We start from the raw sequence: 24,965 nt of genomic DNA, 5'->3' as shown, positions 1-24,965 counted from the left end.
GTAATGTAATGTCATGTAAACATTTTTACTTGGTCAAAATCAAATAAAAATAAAAATAACCCTCAGTTAAACATTTTTATTTTTCCAAAATAAAAATAAAAAAATAAAAGTAACCCTTTTTTAAAATAACAAAATTCTAAACTAAAATAATAAAATAAACTTGACTTGGTCAAGTTACCAGTGTTTTTTGAGCTCTCTGGGTTTATGAGAACACATGGTATTGACCCATGATATTCATGTGGAATATAACTTATTTAAAAGAGGTAATTACACCACTCTAGATCCATCTTACTCTAGATCTAGCAAGCAACCAGAGGGATGTCACAAGATTTGATCCCTCTTATTGCTTAAGCCGATAAGATTTGAATCTTATGGATAGGTGGGAAGATTGTATTTAAAAGGAGAAGAAATTTGAAGAAAAGAATGAGTTCCTCAAGTTAAATATCAATATTATGGATGAGTGAAAACTCCATCTTGATATGTAGAAATTCAATATAAGGTAAGCACAAAATAGTGTTTAACATGTATGGATCAGAGTATGCATATTAGTTACTCTCAGCTAAGATTTGGCTTTATTAGTTAGTGGTTATAATAAGATGATAAGTGTATTGTTTTTCTAAGATTTGACTTAATTAGTTAGTGGTTATAATAGGATAATAAGTGTATTGTTTTTTTATATATCAAGAAATCATAAGTGAACTCGATGGACGTAAATAGTGATTTATTTTTAATTTTTTTCACTCATTTAGAGTAATTGGTAAATGGATGCAACTTTAACATATATTTTTATTAAAAACAACAATATTGAGTGTTTGAGAGCTCTGCAACTCAAACCCTAATGGCGGCAAGGAGGTAAAAAACTAGGAGCAACACGAAGGAAGTGAGGAAGACCGTCAAAAACCCAGTCCAGCAGGAACTGACAGTGGCCAAAGCAACAAAGGTATTTAAAAAAGATGTCAGGAGGGGAGAGATCCCCTCCTACTAGGATGCGGTGGCAGGAGACGGACAGAGCAGTCAGGAGACAGAGGAACGAAAGAACACGGGCCCGGTGCTAGGAACTACCTGGCAAACAGGACGCAGAGGAAAGTGCCTGCCATGTACAGTGGAGAAACCCAGATATGTGATCCCAGCGAACAAACTGGAAAAGTACAGAAGCTATATGAGGGATCACGCCCTCATCTGCAAGTTCGTAGGAGTCTGGCCGTCGGAAAGAGACCTCACCAAGTGGATTCAACAAAAATGGCAGCCCCAAGGCCACATCGAGCTCAAGCTGGGAGCGAAAGGCTTCTTTACGGTAATCTTCTTTAACCTGCAAGATAGAGAAAAGGTATTTGAAAATGGCCCGTATTTCTATTATAATGCCAGTCTGTTCATGCATTTCTGGGAAGATTGCTATAACCCTGACAAAGAAACCTTTCTGGCTGCGCCTGTCTGGGTCCGCTTATTTGGGCTCCCCATAGACTTCTAGGACCTAGACATCTTAGAAGGGATAGGAAACTCAATAGGAAGCTTCGTGAAAATAGCAAAAACAACAAAAAAGGTAGATACACCTCGTATGCCAGGATCTGTGTTTACATGAACCTTGCAAACCCCATCCCTGACATAATAGAGCTTGAATATCATGAAGACGTTTGGCAGCAGAACTCGGTATAATGGATAAAGAAAGGATGACATGTGGCATCAGGAGTACAGGAAGGCTACAGCAAGAGCAACCAGAAGGATATTGGAATAATGACACATAAAGCGGGAAGGTCAAGTCACGCCACTTCCTGAGACAGGGAGGCCGGAATGCCTGATGGAAAATTAAATGGCCAAGTGGAGGCCGGAAAACTAAACCGCCAAGTGGAGGCCCGGTTGACAGGACAACGAGTTAATAAGTCCAAGGAAATAGATGGAAGGCCCATTCAGTTCGGTAAGAACGATGACAAAGAGCAGAAAGGCGCCTGCTCGACTCTGCGACCAGCCGTCCTCCTCGACTCGAGCAAGAAAAGGTGGTATGTTTCCCATCGTCTTCGTCCTTGAGACAATATGCATGCTTGCTTCTCTATTCTCTTTGCCCGGCCAGAAATGCTCTGCCTTTGCGTGCAGAATCCCAGTTGCAGCGTTGAAAATGTCCCTCTGGGTACTCTTTTGTTTCTCCTTCCCTCCGCCCACGATGGGGAAGATTGGCTCCATACTAGTTCTGGGCCCTGTTCTGAGAGTCAGGCTGCGTGGGGGCTTTGTCAGGTCTTTCCGTGCTCCAGGAGGGTCCTCGCACCCCTGGTCTTCTCTGCTCCCTGGCCTTCTTCCGTGGTCTCTACCACGATTGCTATTCTTCCCTGCTGGCTAAGGCCGTCAGGTTTCACCACTTCACCGGGTGGGGGTCTCTCCGAGCTCCTGTGAGAAGGTGGTGGGTCTTTAGCCGTCGCGCCTGGTATGGTGTTGCTACAAGAATGCAGGCATCCATCCATGCTGAGCATGCCACTTCAAATGAACAGGCCTCGATTGTGCTCCATCTCTCTCGCACTGACCTGTGGTTTTCTGTTGTGACAGGTCGAAAAGCTTCCTCAATTCCCAAGTCCCCGGTCAGTGGTAAGATGGCTCCAAGGAAGATCAATTCTGCTAAGAAGAGGGAAGATGGCTCCAGTAGCTATCCGAACAAAAGGGGCAGGAAGCCAGACATTGACAAGCTCCTTCACCTGATAGATGGATACATGACTGGCATATCTCCTAAGGTCCGCTCTTTAATCCATGAGTGGGAGCACGAGCTGAGGGAAATCAATGCGAACCAAGAGATCCCCCGCGAGGATTGGGCATTGATCACAGACCCAGACACCTCAAGTGGCAGGAACACGTTGTTTAATAAAACACTCCAATTCTACTGGATCATGAAACATGTGGTTGGCCGGGCAATGGAGGTAAACCAGGCTGTTCGAGAAGAGGAGGATGAAGAGAACAAACAGGCAGAGGAGCTCCTCAAACGCCAACTGACGGAAGAATCGGCCAACATAAAGAACGTTCTCCTGAAAGAGATCGCAGTTGTCCAAGTCCAGGCAGCCAAAAACCACCTGCTGCTAAAGGACTTGGAGCAATTGGTGCTGGAACTCAAATGGGCCATAAAGCAAAAGATCCTGAAGCCGGGTGCTAGCGGCCCTAAGCATGCCCCGGGTAACTTTTCAGACGAAGATTAGCTGTGCTGTATCTTCTTTTTTTTATTTTGTTGATGAATCCAAACTGTATCTGGGTGTCAAGTTATATTAATGTCGTTAGCCTAGATTTTAATGGGCGAAACAATGGTTATGACAGGAAGAAGGAACATAACATTTTTAAACTTTGGTCAAGTTTTAAGGCCGAAAGGTGGCGGTCTGGTTTCCCTTGGGCAGACCTGCCACCTAAACTCTAGTTTGCTATAATTTTGATGTTTTCCGGAATGAAGAATGCCTAACTTTACACAGTATATATATATATATATATATATATATATATATATATATATTTTATTAAAATATATTTTGTTTATTGGTTATTGATTTGAAATTTTGTGGATGTTTCATTTGCTTAGTTTTTAAAAAGTATAGTGCTAGTAATGAAATCGATAACATCTTTTTCATAAAACAATGTCATTGTATAGTTTGTGTGGGGTTTAGTCTTCACGGGGTCAAATTTTAAAGGGAAAGGCTAAGGATGAAAGACACTTTGGGAATTAAAAATATCCCAAAAAGTGTTCAAACTTGATCAAATTTAACAAAATCGTAGTAATAAACATAGCATTATGATCAAATTTGGCAAAATCCTAATAATAAACCGATATGGATCAATATATGCATACTAGTTATCTGAAGTAAGATTGAACTTAAATTTTTTATATCACAAAACCATCTATGATTGACTCCATAAATGTAAATAGTGATTTACACATAAATAGTGATTTATTTTTAAATTTTTTTGTTCATTTAAAATTATTGTTAAATAAATGCCACTCTAAAATACATTTTTGTTAAAATGTTATTTGTTTAAGATTATTGATTTGAAATTTTATAAATGTTTCATCTTCATTTTTTAAAAATTGTAGTAATAATAATAAAACCAATAACATTTTTTTTTAATAAAACAATGTTACTCTATAATTTGTGTGAGATTTACTCCCTACCGAGTCAAATGGTAAAAGGAAAGGTCAAACTTTAAAGGGAAAAGCTAAAGATAAAAAACACTTTGGGAATTACAAATATCTCGAAGAGTGTTCAAACTAGATCAAACTTGGCATATCATTATCAGTTAATTGTTTTCGTTTCATCTCATAAGCCTTCGGCCTTGGCTTAGGTTGTACTGATCGCATTCAATAATTTTACTGTTCTATCTAGTCAACAAAAATAAACAAGGTTAACGTATGTGGTAACATTGATGGACGGCTACTTGTACGAAAGAGTACTGACAAGGGAAACATGGGGCCACAGAAAAAAGCCGAATTTGACAGGTTGTAAAATGCTTTTGTTTTAACAGTATTTGACAGGTTGTAAAATGTTTTTGTTTTAACAGTATTTGACAGGTGGATATGAAATCCACCAATCACCTATGACGAGTATCATAATTTTGAAACTTTCAAACATACGTTCTACTTTATAAGATATCCCTCATAGTTTCTCTCGGTGTATATTTATAAACTATTGTTTAGTCAATGCATTATAAAGGTTGTACCAGAAACTCCTTTTTGTTGATGACAATTGGATACGATCGAATAGAGTTTGTGGAGTGAATAAAAAGTGAAATCTATTATTATTTATTTTTCATCTAGGTAGGTTCGTTGGAGTTCGGAATTTATTCCTTGTTTAGTTTTTTTTGACAAATTTGCTCAATGTCAGGGTGTTTTCAACTTATTCCTTGTTTAGTTTTTTTTTGACAAATTTGCTCAATGTCAGGGTGTTTTCAACTTTGTTTTGTCGTTTGTAGGTTTTCTTTCGATGGGTCTACTTCATTTTTGTGAGTTTGCTTAGTATGGGTTTATTTTATTGCGGTGGGTATGTGATTTGATTTGATTTAGATTTTTTTTTATAATAATGATGGTAAAGAAGGCTAGGTTGAATATAGAGTGGAGTTAAGCATTTTTGTTGTATGTTTAATTGTAACACTTGTTTTTAGGGTCACTTTTAAATTTATTGAAATATAAAAGATTATTGTATTTTGAAGTGAATTAGACATAAAATTATATTTTAAAAGTTTTTTATAAGGGGATATTTGTGTTGTTTCTTAATTTGATGATTATATGAAAAAGTGACTTTTAATAATGTTGGTAGTTTTCTTTATTTGTATATGATTATATGGGATATGGATTGTTTATATAATATGAAAAAAATATTTTTACAGCATGACAAAATCTCAAAGACATTTGCATTATTTTGTCATTAAAATCTCTATATGTGAAATAAACAATTATAAGGAATAAAATGAAACATACCATACATCTCAATGGTGTAAATATTTAAATTTCTTAGTTACATATGTTTTAATATCTTGAATGTTAAATAATAATAATTCTATACACCAACAATATTTTACTAAAAACTAACATATATGTTATACTTTAAGGAAAACCAATAGATCACCCAATTGATTCTTTTCTTAGTTGATGTCATTGTACTTATTCATGTTTCTCCTTTTATAGGTTGTCTAATAGATCGTCTAATAGATGGGATTGTCAAAAACATCATTCTAGTTGAAGTGTTAATGTGACTGCCTTGGTATAAATTTCTAGTTTTAAATACCTTGAATCGAACTTGGGTTTATGATGTCACACATGAATTTCCATTGTATGCTAGCCTCCACCAACATATCCTTTCCAAATCCCTTATTATATACCAAATTCCAAACAGTAAATACTCGAACAATTACCTTGGACTATGGATTTACAGTTATCACCATGTCTTAAGGAGGCTTCCAACACCTAGAATTCTTGAAAGCTTCCATAAGTGTGTACAGTTTGTGTTAGATTATACGTACAATTGTATATTTTCCTTCACAAAATATATAATCGTACATATCATCTAACACAAACCGTACACATGTTTGGAAGTTTTAGGGTATTTTAGGTGTTGGAAGTCTCCTTAAAACATGATGATAATTGTAGACCCATAGGAAAATGTAACTATTAGAGTATTTATTGTTTGGAATCTAGTATATAATAAGGGAGTTGGAAAGGATATGCTAGTGGAGGCTAGCATATGGTGGAAATTGATGTCTTATGACATCAGCCCAAGTTTGATTTAGGGTCTTTAAAACTAAAAAAGTATACGAGGGGAATAATGTTAACACTTCAACAAGAACAACTATTTAGACAAGCCCATATATTAGACAATCTATAAAAGAAAAACATAAATTAAGCATAGTGACATCAATGAAGGAAATAATGAATTAAATCTCCCAATAGATCACCCAAATTTAGGTCAATCCATATGTTTATAATGAAGGATTTTGAACAAGTTATAATTATATGCAATTATTAATAATGAGATAATTTTGGATATGATATAGTAAAGATAGATTTTCTTAAGAATGAATAAGTGAATAATAAACTTAATTATTGACGCAGGAGCATCCGACTGAAAACGCGACAACTGGAAATGGTTTCTTATTTTTGCTGGAAAGGAAGGAAAACATTTCGAATTTTGTTTTTTTTTTTTTTTTACTTAAGTTAAGGATGATACAACCATTGTCCTTTAAAAATTTAGCAAGCAAATATAATAGGATTAGTTAAGAGTATGTTTAAAGAAATTGTTAGATAACTAAAAGGTAACTGAGGAATAGTCCCTCAACTATAAGAAACTGCTAGTAAGGCATTAAAAAGAAAAACCAGATCCTCATGAGAGAGGTTGCCATCCAGAGAGAAGAAAAGACATAGAATTTGAAATTACAATTTTTTCTTGAATATCTATGAAAGCAAATGAATCTAGAACTTGTCATTAAGAAAGCAAGACAATTTCTTCTTTTCTCGTGCATTAATGTTTCAGACATTGTTTTAAAGCAAAATAGTGAAATATTTCATTAAGAGGCCAAATGACATCGACAAAATCTCGTGACTGAAGGCATCTCAGACCAGGAACCAGACAAAGGCAAAGCCAGCAAAGATATCACATCCTTCCTCAACAAAAAAAACCAGGTACATTTACATTCAGTATTCAAGCACACATGTGCATTCGTTACATTTCCAAGTTTGACAGTTCATTATACGTTTACATAACCAAAACAGTAGAGGGTTCCGAAACCCATGAACACTAAAGAAAACAATGATTTGCAGGCCAAGATTAGTCAAACAGCAAGGGTGTGAAAACCCATGAAACCATACAAACATATGAAGAAAGCAAAACCCCAAGGGTTATACCCAACTAAGGATAGCACAAGTAAAGAAAAGAAAAACCACTATACAGTGACGGAGGGATCCTACACTATTTTTCCCCAAACTTTCGAAGATTCCCAAGGATGAGGCCGTGGATCAGTCTTCTCCAAGCACAACCTGCACACCACCACAAAAGAAAACAAGATGAGTAGTCAAGGAACTAGAAGGGAAAACAAAACAGAGTGATAGAGAGGAGATAAACGAAGGGAGGAGCAGGGGTTTACCTAGAAAAATCCTGACTCTGAATCAGAGGATGAGAAATAAGTCTCTCACCAGAGGGTTTCTCTCAACAGGAACACCATAGGAGAGTTTACCTGCTCACCAAGGAGCCAAAGGGTTAGAGTCACAAAAAAGAGATGTGGAAATGAAATTGGAACAAGAAATTACCTAAAGTAGTGTTCACTGAGCCACCCACCGCAGTAGCAAGGAATGAACCTGTGGTTACAGAGAGCCAGATCAACACTAGAACCAACACCAAAAAAATCACCATGAGCAGAGTAGAGACAAAGCATGAGTCGGGTAACAAAGGAAAAAATGTAACAACTTGTAGATTGAAAGTCGACCTGAAACCTCCGAGAACTAGAAAAATAAACCACCACAAGGAACAAGCAAAGGCACATCACTAACAAACCACCACAAGGAACAAGTGAAGGCACAACGCTAGCAAACCACCACAAGGAACAATCGAAGGCACAACACACACAGAGAGTCGAACCAAATGAACAAGGAATGCAAGAATGAACTCCTAGTTTCCCTCGACAGGTGTGAAATGACTGCATTTGTGAAACCAAGGCCAGTACAAAGGGTAGGTTGAAACAATAAAGTGCATTAAAACCTCACACCAAAACCCTGTTTTGTTTATTCGAAAAATCTACAGAATTAAACAGTCATGGATATGTGTCCCTCCTCAATAATTGCCACCAATTTTTAGTATCAAAGCAAGTTAGTTCCTTTCTCTGAGTAAATATGGAGGAACGGAGAAGAGGTTGAGGTAGAGCCATCATAAGAGTAGCAGATGAAGGGCTACGAGAATATATTAGGACCTTAACTACACCTTTGGCAGCAGTGGAAGCAGGAAGGCATAGAGATCTGGAAGATGGGGATGACAGTGAGGAGGAAACGTAGAGATCCGGAAGATGGGGATGATAGTTGAAAGGACATGCAGCACTATGGTGGGATAGTGCGCAGGCAGAAAGAAGAAGATTGAACAAACCTTTGATTAAAAAATGGGACAGGATGATTGCTCGGATGAAGAGCAAATTTCTGTCTAAAGATTACCAAATTTCCCTTTATAGACAAGTACAAAACCTGAGACAAAGAATGATGACTATAAAGGAATATACTGAAGAATTTTATAAAGTAAACCTGAGAGCTGCCTATGTTGAAGATACCCCTGAAAAAACAACGAGGTTTGTAAATGGTCTACGAATGGAGATCCTAGACGAAATTAATATAACTAGAGGAGGAAGGTCATACCAGCGAGGAAGAGGTAATGGCAGAGGCGGAGGAAATGCCTATCAGTGTTACAAGTGTCACAAGTGGGGACACAGGTCCTTTGAATGTATTGAAAATGAACAAGCTGGACAAGAGGGGAGCATATGTTGCTTAGCTTGATGAAGCAGAGGCACCACCACAGGAGGTGGAAAATATGCTTGAAACCAGGGAATCCTTGGTGTTGAATAAGGTATTATTGAAACCAGCTAAGGAAGTAGTTGATCAGACAAAGAGGAAAGCATTGTTCTAGACTGTGCAAGTTGCATGGGAAATGCTGCAAATTAATCATAGAAAGTGGAAGTACTGATAATCTGGTAGCTACTGAAATGATGGACAAATTGGGTTTGAAGACGTTGAAGCACCCGACTCCATATAGGGTGTGTTGGTTGCAGAAAGGTCACCAACTGTTGGTCGATGAGCAATGCGAAGTAGAGTTTCATACTGGAAAGTACAAGGACAAGGTGACTTGCGATATCATGCCAATGGACGTGTGCCATATTCTACTGGGCAGACCATGGTAGTATGATAGGAAAGTTGTCCATGATGGGAAACAAATTGTTACAAGTTTGTTAAAGATGGGATAAAGCATACATTAGTGCCCATGAAGGAAGAGGATGTTGCAGAAACCAGTGGAACAAAAGCATTATTGTTAGGTGGAAAAGAGTTTCTCCAATATATGGAGGATAATAAGGTAAAATATGTAGTTGTGTGAAGGCCAAAACCAGTATTGATCCATACTGAAATCACTGACTTACCTAAAGAGATACAGGACATGCTATAGGAATTTAGTGATATTGTGGTAGATGATCTACTAGACAAATTACCACCAAAGCGGAGCATTAGTCACCATATTGATTTCATTCCAAGAGCTAGTTTTCCAAACAAAAATGCTTACTGGATGAGTCCGAAGGACAATGAAGAAATCAGGAACCAGGTGCAGGAGTTGTTGGATAAAGGACTGATTTAGGAAAGTCTAAGCTCTTGTGCGGTTCCAACTGTTTAAGCTCCCAAGAAAGCAGGTGAGTGGCAGATGTGCACTGATTCTGGGCAATTAACAAGATCACTATCAAGCACAGGTTTCCTTTACCTCGGATGGATGATATGATGGATTGTTTGAGTGGAGCAACATAATTTTCAAAGATAGACTTGAAAAGCGCTTACCATCAAATGAGGATTTGAAAAGGTGACGAGCGGAAGACAACTTTCAAGACTAATGAAGGCTTATATGAATGGTTGGTTATGTCATTTGGACTGAGCAATGCCCCCAACACGTCGATGTGTTTGATGAACGAGATGCTGACAGAATTCAGTGGAAATTTTTTTATTGTATATCTGGATGATATACTTATATTCATCGAAATGAAGGAAGAGCATTTTCGACATGTGAGGTATGTATTGGAAAAATTGCAGAAAAATAGATTACTAATAAATTTGAAGAAATGTTCTCTTTTCAAGAAAGAATTAATTTATTTTGGATTTGTGATTTTCGAGAATGAACTAAAAATGGATCCAGAAAAGGTTGTAGCCATGGTTAGCTAGCCGTCTCCCAAAAGTTTTTTTGAGGTACAAAATTTTCATGGATTGGTGAGTTTTTATTGAAAGTTTATTAAAAAATTTAGTGGCATTTGTGCACCCATGGTGGATACCATTAAGAAGGCAAATCAACCTTTTCATTGGACAAAATCAGCTAAGAAGAGTTTTCAGCTACTCAAAAGGAAGATCATTGAGAAACCAATTTTAATATTACCAGAGTTTAACAAACTTTTTAAAATTCGCTGTGATGCCAGTGGGACAGCCATTAGTGCAATACTCAGCCACGAAGACAAGCCAGTAGCCTATTTCAATGAGAAATTAAATGAAAGTAGGCAGAAGTACATGTCTTATGGCAAACAATTTTATGCAGTGGTCCAAGTGCTAAAGCATTGGAGACATTATCTACTGGCTAATGAATTTGTCTTATTTTTAGACAATTCTTCATTACAGTATATTATGCAACAGCATAAGCTGAACCATAAACATGTGAAGTGGGTGGAGTACTTGCAGAGTTTTACATTTGTGTTGAAACACATCAACGGTCAAGCCAACAAAGTGGAAAATGCATTAAGCAGGAGGAGTTTGATCCTACAGAAAAGTACGATACAAGTATTAGGATTCAAACATCTTAAGGACTTGTATGAAATAGATGCAGATTTTAAGGAAGCCTATGAAGCTTGCCAAAATCCACTGTTGAGAGATAATAGTTCATGGTTGGACTATAATATGCAGGAAGGGTTGTTGTTCAAAGGAGGGCAGTTGTGTATCCCAGAGTGTTCTATGAGAGAGAACTTAATCCAGGAAAAGCATAATGGAGGTTTAGCTAGGCATTTTGGCATAGACAAGACCTTGGATCAGTTGAGCCACTTTTACTATTGGCCAAAGATGCGTAGAGATTTACAGAGATTTGTGACTAGATGCAAAGTGTGTTAGCTTGCAAAGGGACATAGCCAGAACACATGGTTGTATACACCCTTACCTATTTGGAACAGACCATGGGACTCAGTCAATTTATACTTTGTCTTAGGTCTACCGAAGGCATAGCAGGGATGCGATTCCATCATGGTGGTGGTGGATCGTTTCACCAAAATGGCACATTTCATTCCATGCGGGAAAACTAGTGATGCCACACATGTAGCACATTTTTTTCTTCACAAAGATAGTCAGATTACATGGCTTGTCAAAGTCTATTATTTCGGACCTAGACGTGAACTTTACAGGTCATTTTTGTTGGACCTTATGAAAAGCGTTAGACACCAAACTGAACTTCAGCTCATCTTATCATCTATAGACCGATGGGCAAACCAAAGTGGTGAACCGAAGTCTGGGAAATCTATTAAGGAGTTTGGTTGGTGAAAATTCTTGAGAGTGGGATCGTGTACTTGCACTAAAGTAGAATTTGCTTATAATAATTCGCCCAACAGAAGCACGAGCAGTAGTCCATTCTAGATCCTATATGGAATGCACCCACATGGAGTACATGAGTTGCGGGATTTGGCTTAGTTGGAGCATAGGAGTGCTAATGGTGAAGATTTTGCAAAGGCAATCAGTGATCTTCATGAACATGTAAAATTAAAATTACAAGACAATTCAACCAAAGATACAAACTGAAAGCAGATTTGAAAATGCGGGAGGTACAATTCAACGTAGGCAACCTGGTATTATCACACCTACGTAAGGAAAGATTTCCTAAAGGTGAATACAACAAGTTAAAATGGAAGAAAATTGGGCCTTGCAGAACTCTTCGAAAGTTTTCTGCGAACGCTTACAAGTTGCAGTTACCTCCAAGTATAGGAATCTCACCCATTTTTAATGTGGCAGATCTATACCCATACATTGTGGAAAATGAAGAAGACAGTTCGGAAAGACGAACATGGGACACCCAGAATGAGAATGACTCATGGATTAAACAAATGACCCCAGCAAAGCCTTTAGTGATCGAACAGATCCTAGATACCTAGGTGGCCAAACAGACTCGAAGAAAATAATATTTGCTGTACTTAGTCAAGTGGAAGGGCCATCCTATTGAAGATAATTCTTGGTTAGATGCTAGTCAGATTCAAAGCGTTGGGTACTCTATTGAAGAGCTCATGGATAGGAGCCATGAGTTTAATTTAACCCGGAAGCCTGATGCAGGAGCATCTGACTAAAAAGGCGACAGATGGAAATGGTTTTTTATTTTTGCTAGAAAGGAAGGAAAACATTTCAAATTTTGTTTTATTTTTACTTTTACTTAAGTTAAGGATGAGACAACCATTGTCCTTTAAAAATTTAGCAAGAAAATAAAATAGGATTTGTTAAGAGTATGTTTAAAGTAACTGTTAGATAACTGAAAGGTAACTAAGGAACAGTTCCTCAACTGTAAGAAACTGCTAGTAAGGCATTAAAAAGAAAAACCAGATCCTCATGAGAGAGGTTGTGATACAAAGAGAAGAAAGAACATAGAATTTTAAATTACAAATTTTTCTTGAATATCTATGAAAGCAAATGAATCTAGAACCTATCATTAAGAAAGCAAGATGGTTTCTTCTTTTCCTGTGCATTAATGTTTCAGACATTGTTTTAAAGCAAAATAGTGAAATATTTCATTAAGAGGCCAAATGACATCGACAAAATCTCGTGATTGAAGGCATCTCAGACCAGGAACCAGACAAAGGAAAAGCCAACAAAGGTATCACATCCTTCCTCAACAAAAAAAACCAGGTACATTTACATTCAGTATTCAAGCACACCTATGAATTCGATACATTTCCAAGTTTGACACTTCATTATACGTTTACATAACCAAAATAGTAGAGGGTTCTGAAAGCCACGAACACCGAAGAAAACAACGATTTTCAGGCCAAGACTAGTCAAATAGCGAGGGTGTGAAAACCCACGAAACCATACAAACATACGGAGAAAGAGAAACCCCAAGGGTTATACCCAACTAAGGATATCACAAGTAAAGAAAAGAAAAACCACAATAGAGTCATAGAGGGATCCTACCCCATTTTTCCCCAAGCTTGCGAAGACTACCAAGGGCGAGGCTGTGGAGAAGCCTTCTCCAGGCACGACCTACACACCACCACAAAAGAAAACAAGACGGGTAGTCAATGAACCAAAAGGGAAAACAAAACAGTGTGAGAGAGAGAAGATAAATGAAGGGAGGAGCAAGGGTTTACCTAGAAAAATCTTGACTTCGAACCAGAGGATGAGAATCAAGTCTCTCGCTAGAGGGTTTCTCTTAACAGAAACACCATAGGAGAGTTTACCTACTCACTAAGGAGCCAGAGGGTTAGAGTCACAAAAACAAGATGTGGAAATGAAACTGAAACAAGAAATTACCTGAAGTAGTGTTCGTTGAGCTGCCCACCACAGTAGCAAGGAAAGAACCTGTGGTTACAGAGAGCCAGATCAACACCAAAACCAACACCAAAAAAATCACCACGATCATAGTAGAGACAAAGGATGAGCCAGGTAACAAAGGAAAAAATGAAACAACTTGTAGATTGAAGGTCGACCTGAAACCTTCGAGAACCAGCAAAATAAACCAACACAAGGAAAAAACGAAGGCAGAGTGCTAACAAACCACCACAAGGAACAAGTGAAGGCACAATGCTAACAAACCACCACAAGGAACAAGCGAAGGCACAACACACACACAGCCCAACCAGACCAACAACGAAGGCAAGAATGAAATCCTAGTTTCCCTCGACAGGTGTGAAATGACTCCATTTGTGAAACCAAGTCCAATACAAAGGGCAGGCCGAAATAATAAAGTGCATTAAAACCTCACACCAAAACCCTATTTTGTTTATTCAAAAAATATACAAAGTTAAATGGTCATTGATATGTGTCCCTCCTTGGGATTGCCACCAAATATTTTTAAAAAGTTATACATCTTGAGTGGGACTTATGGTTAAGAGCATGTGTTTCCTCCTAAGAGGTCACAGGTTCAAAACTAGAGGGGGGTAGAGTATGTATGCCTTCGTAGATTTAACAGTCAAATTGTGTGGAGGTGGCTTCCTTGTCCCACAAAAAAGGGGGTCTCATACACCAAATTTGGTGTCTCGCTTGACCGTGACCTTAAAATTGGATAATAATAATAATAATATTACTATATTTATAAACTTTATAGTATTTTTCAAAATATATATTCAAATACCTTGATATGAAGATGATCAATCAATTAGAAATTAATAATTCATATGTTTCATAAATATTTGTGTAGATCCATTATAACTTTAAATTTATCATAAGTAGAAACCAATTAACTTTCTTTTGTAAAGCTTTTTTAAATTAAGAAAGTTTAGAAAAGGTTTGGAATGGAGGTCGTAATAAATCTCTCATGTTGTTATTTCTCAACATTTTTTTGTTTCTCATAATTCTATTTTTTCTCATAATTCTCATTAAACTTTATTGTCTAATTTTGATCTTTAAGAATGATATATATAAATGCAATAAATATATCTTAATATTATATTTTTTAATTATAGAAATACTAATAAATGAATACACTTATCTAACAAAGTAAATAATGCATTTTAAACCCCTGGCAAAGTGTATCTTACTTGAAAAAGCATATTATGTAAAATGTTATGAGGTTCTTTGTATGAAGCCCTCTATTACCCCATGTCCACATGGTGAATTTAGTGATTATCGTGATAATTTGGAAAAACATATATTTTAAAGTTTGTTTGCACATTGTACGTAATGCATATGCTTTTTATAATTACTGAAATCATTGCAACTCCTTGATTCTTGTAAAGCTTTTTTTAATCATATCATCACCAAAATAATTTTATCATAATGCTTTGTGTTATATCATCGTTACAATGAATATCATTACTCAATGATTAATATCGAAAGATTGATATTGTATTCCTTATTTATTTACATGGTTGGAACAAATCAATAATGTAAATTTCTTTTATAGTTTGAGATATTTATCCTTTTAACTTTGCCATGGGAAGAGTATAACAGATTAGATAATCCATTTTATTATCAATTAGTTTCATATTTGACATCGGCCCAAATTCAATGTGGGGTCTATAAAACAAAAAGATTATACAAGTGCAATTGTGTTATCACTTCAATAAGAATAGCTATTTCGACAAGCCCATTTATTAGACAATCAATTAGACAATTTGTAAAAGGAAAAACATAAATTAAGTATAGTGAGATCAAAGAAGGAAAGCATCAATTAAATCACCTAATAGATGACCCAAATTTAGGGTGATCCATGTGTTCATAATAAAATATTGCAAACAAGTAATAAGTATATGAGATTATAGATACATAGATAATTTTTTATATGATATAGTAAAGATATAATTTATTAAGCATTAATAAGTGAATAATAAACTTAAATATTTTTAAAAAGTTATACAATTTGAGTGGGCCTAATGGCTAAGAGTATGTGTTTCCCCCTTAGAGGTCATAGGTTCAAAACTAGAGGGTGTAGAGTCTGTATGCCTTCATAGACATAACAATCAAATTGCGTGGAGGTGGGTCTCTTGTCCCAGAAACAAGGGGGTCTCATACACCAATTTGATGTCTGCAGAGGTGGGTCCCTTGTCCCACAAACAAGGGGATCTCATACACCAATTTGGTGTCTGCAGAAGTGGGTCCCTTATCCCACAAACAAGGGGGTTTCATACACCAATTTGGTATCTCGACTGACCGTGACCTTAAAATTAGATAATAATATTATTATTATTATTATATTTATAAAATGTACAATATTTTTCAAAATATAAATTCAAATAGTTTGATATAAAGATAATCCATCCATTAAAAATTAAAAATTCATATGTTTCATAAAGATTGGTGTAGATCACCTGGATGCGGGTGTCACTGCAGATCATTTATGAGGAATAAATCCCTGCCGGCATGTCACACTCCCTTGCTATACATATAAAGTAAAAAAAAAATTTATGGTATTTAACTACCATGCATTGACTCTACATGCGTTCCACATTAATATTCCTTGTAAATACATTTCTATAACATTTACAAATGTCACAACCTATCGGGCAGCACAATCTAAGTTTTGCCTCTATACATACGTGTGGCTACACATATCCTTAACACATATCCTTCCGTTTACATAATGGTTATAATGGATTATATTTACCTCCCCTCATGCATACACCCATTCCAAAGGTTCGCTGATAAATAATCATTGACAAGTTGAATTAACGGCATAAAAGTATTCTGCGGTTGTAAAACGAGACATATGCAACGCACAGTATGAGTTGTCAACCTTAAATGGTGTATTTATGGCAATTGCTGTTGTGCTCTGGTTTTCATATCCCGAGATATCTGAAACTATGATACTATGTCCGGCCTTGGCATCGAAAACCAGCTGGCGACATTAGCATCGTCCATTTGGATGGATAGACGGTCAGATGGCAAGCTGCCATGTGCGCCCGGTGCTCCAAGCGCCTACGGCCTGACACCTCGGGCTTGCCATTTCGCGCCTGAAGTTTTACCGAGCCCAACCGGCTATCGAACGGCGATAAGAAGTCACTGCGGATCGAGGGCTAAGATTGCGCCACGAAACGGTAAGGTGGATGAGGTATTTAATAAGTATGTTCTCTCCTTTCAGCTAATTCTGGTTTTCATTTCAGTGTGACTGTGTGCCGCTACAGCTCTGTGGCGATTAGCGTTGTTCCGACATTCCTTCGGCTTCAGCAAACACCACGCTTCGGTTTCAGGTATGCAGCCATTGCTATTCGGGTTTGTCTTTTCTTAACGCTTGAAGTTATCGGGTATATTGGTTATGCGACACCAGTCTTGGTTATCGCCTGTACTAGTTTTTCTTTTTCCGTTACAGTCTTTCATCGATTCAAACCAGGTTCTCAGTTTATGAATCGGCTATCGTGCTCAGGTGGATGGCTCATCATTTATCCATCGATGACGAGGAACTTCTCCACTCTGCCTGCTAGCCCGATACCAGGTAAGACTCAAATGCTGCCAGAACTTCCTATGTTCGACTTATCCAGGGTAATGGCTGAACTTTTGTTCACTTGGGCAGGGATGCCGGGTATCACATTCTCGAGTTTGGGTCCCTGTACAAGCTCAGGGTTCTCCCTGTTGACAGTCTCCCTAGTTCTACTTTATTTGTCGGGTTCCTTGCCCCTGCTTAGGCGAAATTCCTCTGTTAGGAGGCGCTACATGCTGAGCAATGTCTGCTTAGCTGTGACTCATTAATCATGTTTAACTGTCTTTAGCTATATAGCTTGTTTGGTTTTGTTTTGTACACAGACAGTGTTTTGGTTAAGCTATGGTACTGAACTGAAAGGGTTTGTTTCCTGGTTAAACTTGTTGAGATAATATATATGAGACACGAGAAACTCCGTAAGCTTCAGCTCTATTTATAATGTTTCTTTTCGGTTATCCGCCTTCTCTGTACTGGACTATGTTTACAGACTTAATGTTTAATTTATAATATCTCCTTCTTCAGGATAAAGCTATTGTTTTTCTTTCCTTTCAAATGATGGGTTCATGTATTCATATGTCTCGACTTTTAATGGCCTCTACTGGCTAAGCGCCAGACTAAGTTCGGCTAAGGTGGCTCATCCAGTGCGGGGTTTGTAGGTTAACCTTGACTGTGCATGTATATGGTTACAGTTATTGTGTTCGCTCCATGGCATCAATGCACTTTTGTTTATTTATTGTTTAACCGTGAATGTATATATATTTCGTGCCATGCGACACTGTTACGCGGCTGTAACGAAAATGCTGTTGAGTTGAACTTGTTTTGATACCAGCATCCGGTTCATTCCGCGGTCCCATTGACCGAGGGTTAAGGTATCTCGTCGCCATTCTTTGAACAAGGTTATAGTTTAATATATGAACTCATTTGTTCTAAAAGTCACACCAGATTTACTTTCCGTGTACATTCTCTTATGAATATATGTAAACTACAGTCTCTATTCAACAGAGGGTGCTTATAAATTTCTTTCCAGTTTCTGAATACAGAGATTGCTAGACTTTTGTTTCAATTCCTGTATATAAAGAAGGGTTTACTGTATTCTTTTCTTGTCTTAAAATTCTTGCTTCCGCCATGGTTGCAGAGATTTGTTTGTTATATCTACGCTTTTTATTTCAAATAAAGAATACAAGTTCTGACTCTGTTGGTCACATAAAAACTAGTATTCCTTTTTAAAAGAAGAATAAACGAATTACTTTCCACTGTTTCTATTCTTTTATCACAGAACCACGCAAGTAATTTCTCAGTTGATATGCTTAGTAAGCCTTACCTGCTTAACAGCAAACCTGTTTGTATTGCTTGTCAAACCACCCGACCGTAGGAAGACCCTTCTCGATCTTCCACCCCCAAGCACTTTTGCAGATCCTTTTGACTGCAATTTCACTGGCTACGCCAGACCTCGCTATCTGATCCTAACCAGACATAGCGAATACAGGAAAATCTCTTCCCTTTTCTATGCCATCTGATCACTACCAGACATAGCATTCTTTTTTCTTTCTGCCATCTGATCACTACCAGACTTGGCAATCTTTTCCCCTTTTTCCCAACTGGGGACTCCACTACCTCCTGAAGGTAGTTAGGGTTTTTTTTTATATTGTAACTGTCTCCACAGTTATTGACCATAATTAATTATATGCTCAAATCAAATAATGATAACACAATTTAATTATCATAATACTAGCATCAGAGTTTTTATATTTTTCAAATAAAGTTTTAACTCATGGTTAACTTTACTATTTACCAACATTAACTTTTCACGAGGAGTATTACATCTCCCCCTCCTGAAGTTCAACATCGTCCCGATGTTGCTGTTCCTTCAAAAACAGTCTGGGATAAGTGTCCCTCATGCTCTGCTCATTCTCCCAGGTGGCCTCTTCAGGCCCAAAGTGCTGCCACTGCACTTTAACCTGGTTGATGACCTTTTTCCGCAGCTCGACTCTTCTCCAATCTAGTATGTTCACTGGTTCGACCAGGAATTCTCCTTCCGGTTCCACCTGAAACACATAATATCCAGATCAGCTGCTTATTAACATTCTATTTCAGTTTATATTTATTAACAGTCTTCCCTTACCTGAATGTCCTGCCAACTTATTATATGCCTAGGGTCATAAACATATCTCTTTAAAACTGATACATGGAAGACATTATGGACCCGAATATGGCTGGGTAGGGCTAGCTGATAAGCTACCGGCCCCACTCGTGCCAGAATTTGGAAGGGCCCGCAGTAGCGCGGTGCCAATTTGGCACAAGCATTCCATTGGAGAGTACTTTTCCTAGCTCGAATTCTGATGTACACATGCTCACCCACCTGATACTCTTTAAATGTTCTCTTCCGATCAGCAAAATTTTTCTGCCTGTCCTGGGCCATTTTTAAATTAGCCCGAACCCTTTTTACCATGACTTCCATCTCTTCCAACATCTCAGGGCCCAGCAAGAATTTGTCCTCCGGTCCACCCCAACTGGAGGGTGTGCGGCATTTCCGGCCGTAAAGCACTTCGAATGGGCTCATCTTCAAGGATGCATGATAACCATTGTTATAAGCGAATTCTACGAGGTGTAAATACTCCTCCCATCGCGTAGGTTGCTGCATCACATAAGATCTCAGCATGTCTTCCACCACTTGATTTACTCGCTCAGTCTGCCCGTCAGTCTGCGGATGATACGCGGTGCTGAAGTTCAATTGAGTTCCTAGACCTTCAAACAAGGTCCTCCAAAAAACTGATGTGAATTTAACATCACGGTCAGATATTATTGTTTTTGGCAGCCCATGAAGTCTAAATATATTTTGCATAAAAATGTTTGCGATTTGAGCCGCACGGTAAGTGGATTGAACCGGTATGAAGTGAGCTGATTTACTGAGTTTATCTACTACCACCATTATAGAATCATTGTTCTTTTTGGATTTTGGCAAACCTGTAATAAAGTCCATGGTTATGGTCTCCCATTTCCACTCTGGTATGGGTAATGGCTGTAGTAAACCCGCAGGGTGCTGATGTTCAGCCTTAACCTGTTGACACTCTAAGCATCGCGCCAGGTATTCTATCACATCTCTCTTCATGCCTGGCCAGTAATACTCCTTCCTAAGCGAGGTGATTAACTTCTGATAACCCGGATGTCCTGCATAAGGACTTTTATGATATTCATCCAGAATCTTTTCTTTAATACCGCTCTGATTGGGTACATAAATCCTCTTCTGGTAACACAAAATTCCGGCTGCATTCAAGGTGTACCCTTGTTGTATTAGGTGGGAATTTAAATCCTGTACTAATTGCTTCTTTTGTAAGTAAATCTGATCGTGTGCAGCAGCCTCATCAATTTCTTTGTCAAGGGTGGACCATCCTTGACTAATACCAATTTCATAAATGCAATGCACTTTTCGGCTCAGTGCATCAGCTACTCTATTCTCTTTTCCTTTCAAGTGTTTAATTTCAAAATCGAAATTTCCCAAAAAGTCCACCCATCTTGCTTGTCTCGCATTTAAGGTTGGTTGACTAAAGTAACTAGTCAAACTATGGTGATCCGTCATCAGCAAAAATTTTCTTCCCACTAAATAATGACGCCACATCTTCAATGCATGAATCACTGCGGTTAATTCCAGATCATAGGCAGAATATTTCTGCTCATGCTCTTTTAACTTCCTGGATTCATATGCAATCACCTTACCTTCCTGCATTAACACTCCACCTACGCCCTCTTTACTTGCATCCGTGCAAACTACATATTCTTTTTCGGGGTCTGCAACACACAGCACAGGTGCAGTGGTGAGTAGGTGTTTGAGTTGTTCAAAGCTCCGTTGACAATCTGCTGTCCACTTAAATATTTTTCCCTTCTTTTGCAAAGAGGTGATAGGGTATGCAACCCTGGAAAAACCTTCTACAAACCGCCGATAATACCCAGCCAACCCCATGAAAGATCGGATATCAGCTACGTCCTTGGGTATTGGCCATTCCATTATAGTTTTGATCTTTTCGGGGTCCACAGCTATACCCTCTTTCGTAATGATGTGGCCCAAATACTGGATCTGTTCTTTATAAAACTCACATTTGCTGAATTTACCATATAGCTGATGCTCCCGTAGTGTCTGTAACACTATTCTAAGATGCTCCTCATGCTCCTTAATATTCCGGGAATATATAAGTATATCATCAATAAAGATCAACACAAATTTGTCTAAGTATTGATGAAAAACACTGTTCATCAAACACATAAATGTCGCAGGTGCATTAGTCAACCCAAAAGGCAGTACCACAAACTCGTAATGTCCATAACGAGTACGAAAAGCTGTTTTGGCGATGTCCTCATCTTTAATTCTGATTTGATGGTATCCCGATCTTAAGTCGATCTTTGAGAAGATTGTCGCCCCCTTCACCTGATCAAACAGCTCATCAATGCGGGGTAGTGGATATTTGTTTTTAACTGTCAATTTGTTCAGCTGTCTATAATCTATGCACATGCGCAGAGTTCCATCCTTTTTCCTAACAAATAACACAGGAGCTCCCCAAGGGGATACACTGGGACGGATATACTTCTTGTCCAACAACTCTTGCAGCTGCATTTTTAACTCAGTTAATTCTGGCACACTCATCCGATAGGGTGCTCGGGAAACTGGGGCTGCTCCGGGTACCAATTCGATGGTGAAGTCTAAATCTCTTTTGGGCGGCAGCCCTGGGATTTCTTCAGGAAATACATCTGTAAAATCTTGCACTACCGGTATATTTTCCACAGTCGCAATTTTATCTACAGCCCCTGCGTACCCCACTTGTACTGCATAAATCTGGCATTTCTTCCGGACACTTTTAACTAGCTGTGAGGCCGTAATTGGCCGAATCTGCACTGGTTTCTGGATGCCTTGAATCTCTTTTTCCACTCCCAGTTCATCTCGGTAAGAAATTGTTTTCGTCTTACAGTTAATTACAGACCATCGTTGTTCCAACCAGTCCATTCCTATCAGCACATCATAGGATCCAAGAGGGAGTACGTTCAATTCTGTTGTTATTGTTTGGCCAGCTAACCTTAATGGACAGTTGCTGACCTTAGTCAGTACTCGTCTTTTGGCCCCAGTGGCCAGCTGTACTAACCAAGGACTTTTAAACTTAATAGTTTGCAAATTACAGCTTTCCACAACTTTGGGACTCACATAGCTTAAAGTGGCTCCTGGGTCTACTAAAATAGAAACAGTTCGATCAAAGATCTTACCTTCAAACTCTATCATTGTTGGCTGGTAATCAGCTTGTCGATCCTCAAGTGCTGCATTTATTCTGGGCATGGATCGGGCTACATCTCCTACTGTAGAAGCTTCATAAATCTGGGACAACTGATCGCTTTCCTTCCGATGAGGGCAATTTTTAATATAATGGGGTCCACCACAACCCCAACACTGAACCGGTGGCCTAGCTGAGCCTTCATTATCCAATCTAACCTGCTGTTCACTATATTTAGATTCAGCAGGAGGCTTAAATCTGATCTGATTTTTAGATGGATTTCTAGTGCTGGCCCCTTTCGAGAACCCTTTGTGAAAACTGCTGCGAGTTCCCTTAGTTCCCCCAGCCATTCTGCTGCTCTTCTTATCTGTCCAGCGCTTCCCAGAATTTTCTCCTTTTTGTTTGTTCTGCTGGTAACATAGTCTCGCCTTCCTAATTGCTTCATCCATCGTCTTCGGATTATCAAACTCTATCCTTTCTCGCATTGCCAGAGGTAGGCTGCTAACAAACCGTTGTACCTTAGCCTTCTCCTCACGAATATACGGCACATAGCGAAGCAGGGATGTGAATTTAGTTACGAACTCGTCAATGGTCTGCTGTCCAAGCCGCAGATCATGAAATTCTCGTGCTTTTTCATCATAAAAGCGTTCTGTCAAGTATTTCTCCTTAAAATATCTTTGAAAAGTCTCCCAGGTCACATCCTGCTCACTCACCCCCCACACCATCTTGACCTCTTCCCACCATAGTGTGGCCTTGGCCTGCAGCTGGAATATAGCCAGCCGTGCCTTAAGATGGTGATCATACTCGTATACTTGAAAATACTTATTCATATTAATTAGCCACGCCTCTGCAGCTTCTTCTGATTCCCCATCGAAATGAGGTGGTTTAATCTTCCGAAACTCCCCTTGTAATTCCATCCGTGGTCTTTTTGGAGTTTGATATTCAGAAGCATTAACAGACTTCTCTCCTCGCGTCTCCGCCCTTTCCTCCGCTTCCTCCTGTTCAGTGTGATAGCTCTGTTCATCTGTTACTCGGGTCTGTTCAGGCCTCGGATGTGACTGCTGTTGATGTTGTTTATCGGATAAACTTTTCAAAATCCTCTCCTGCTCCATATTTAATCTCGCGTTATCTTCACGCAAACGGGTCATTTCGTCCTTCAGCTCCTTATCAGTCTTCAATATCGTCGAATCAGTATTGCGACCTTCTGCTCCTAGTTGCACCCAAAGCTCAGGATTTCCCTGAGGTTGCACAACATTATCTGGTTGGTCCAAATTTCCATGAGGAGCGCTACTTGCTCTCCTCATTCTGCTGCTACCTGCTTAAGATTAACTCATTAAACAGATATAATTGTGGTTTAGCATGCTCTCAACTTATTTGTCATGACACTATATATATATATATATATATATATATATATATATATATATATACATTGTTGTTTTAATTGAAATTTACCCAAAGGTCACAGAGTTGTAAACCTGGGCTCTGATACCAATTTGTCACACTCCCTTGCTGTACATATAAAGTAAAATTTTTTTTTATGGTATTTAACTACCACGCATTGACTCTACATGCGTTCCACATGAATATTCCTTGTAAATACATTTCTATAACATTTACAAATGACACAACCCGTCAGGCAGCACAATCTAAGTTTCGCCTTTATGCATACATGTGGCGACACATATTCTTAACACGTATCTTTAACATATATTCTTCCGTGTACATAATGGTTATAATGGATATATTTATCTCCCCTCATGCATACACCCATTTCAAAGGTTCGCTGAAGAATAATCATTGACAAATTGAATTAATGGCATAAAAGTGGTCTACAGTTGTAAAATGAGGCATATGTATCGCATAGTAGGGTTGTCCACCTTAAATGATGTATTTATGGAAACTGCTGTTATGCTCTGGTTTTCATATCCCGAGAGATCTGAAACTTTGATGCTATGTCCGGCCTTGGCATCGATAACCAGCTGGCGACATTAGCATCGTCCATTTGGATGAATAGATGGTCAGATGGCAAGCTGCCATGTGCGCCCGGTGCTCCAAGCGCCTACGGCCTGACACCTCGGGCTTGCCATTTCGCGCCTGAAGCTTTACCGAGCCCAACCGGCTATCGAACGGTGATAAGAAGTCTTTACGGATCGAGGGCTAGGATTGCGCCACGAAACGGTAAGGTGGATGAGGTATTTAACAAGTATGTTCACCCTTTTGGCTAATTCTGGTTTTCATTTTAGTGTGACTGTGTGCCGCTACAACTCTGTGGCGATTAGCGTTGTTCCGACATTCCTTCGGCTTCAGCAAACACCACGCTTCGGTTTCAGGTATGCAGCCATTTGCTATTCGGGTTCGGCTCTTCTTAACGCTTGAAGTTATCTGGTAT

This window comes from Pinus tabuliformis, chromosome 2_1, assembly GCF_031772625.1.
Source record: "Pinus tabuliformis cultivar Carrire ecotype Pingquan chromosome 2_1, CPIR1, whole genome shotgun sequence".
NCBI classification, from domain to species: domain Eukaryota; kingdom Viridiplantae; phylum Streptophyta; class Pinopsida; order Pinales; family Pinaceae; genus Pinus; species Pinus tabuliformis.
Note: the sequence above shows the minus strand (reverse complement) of the source record.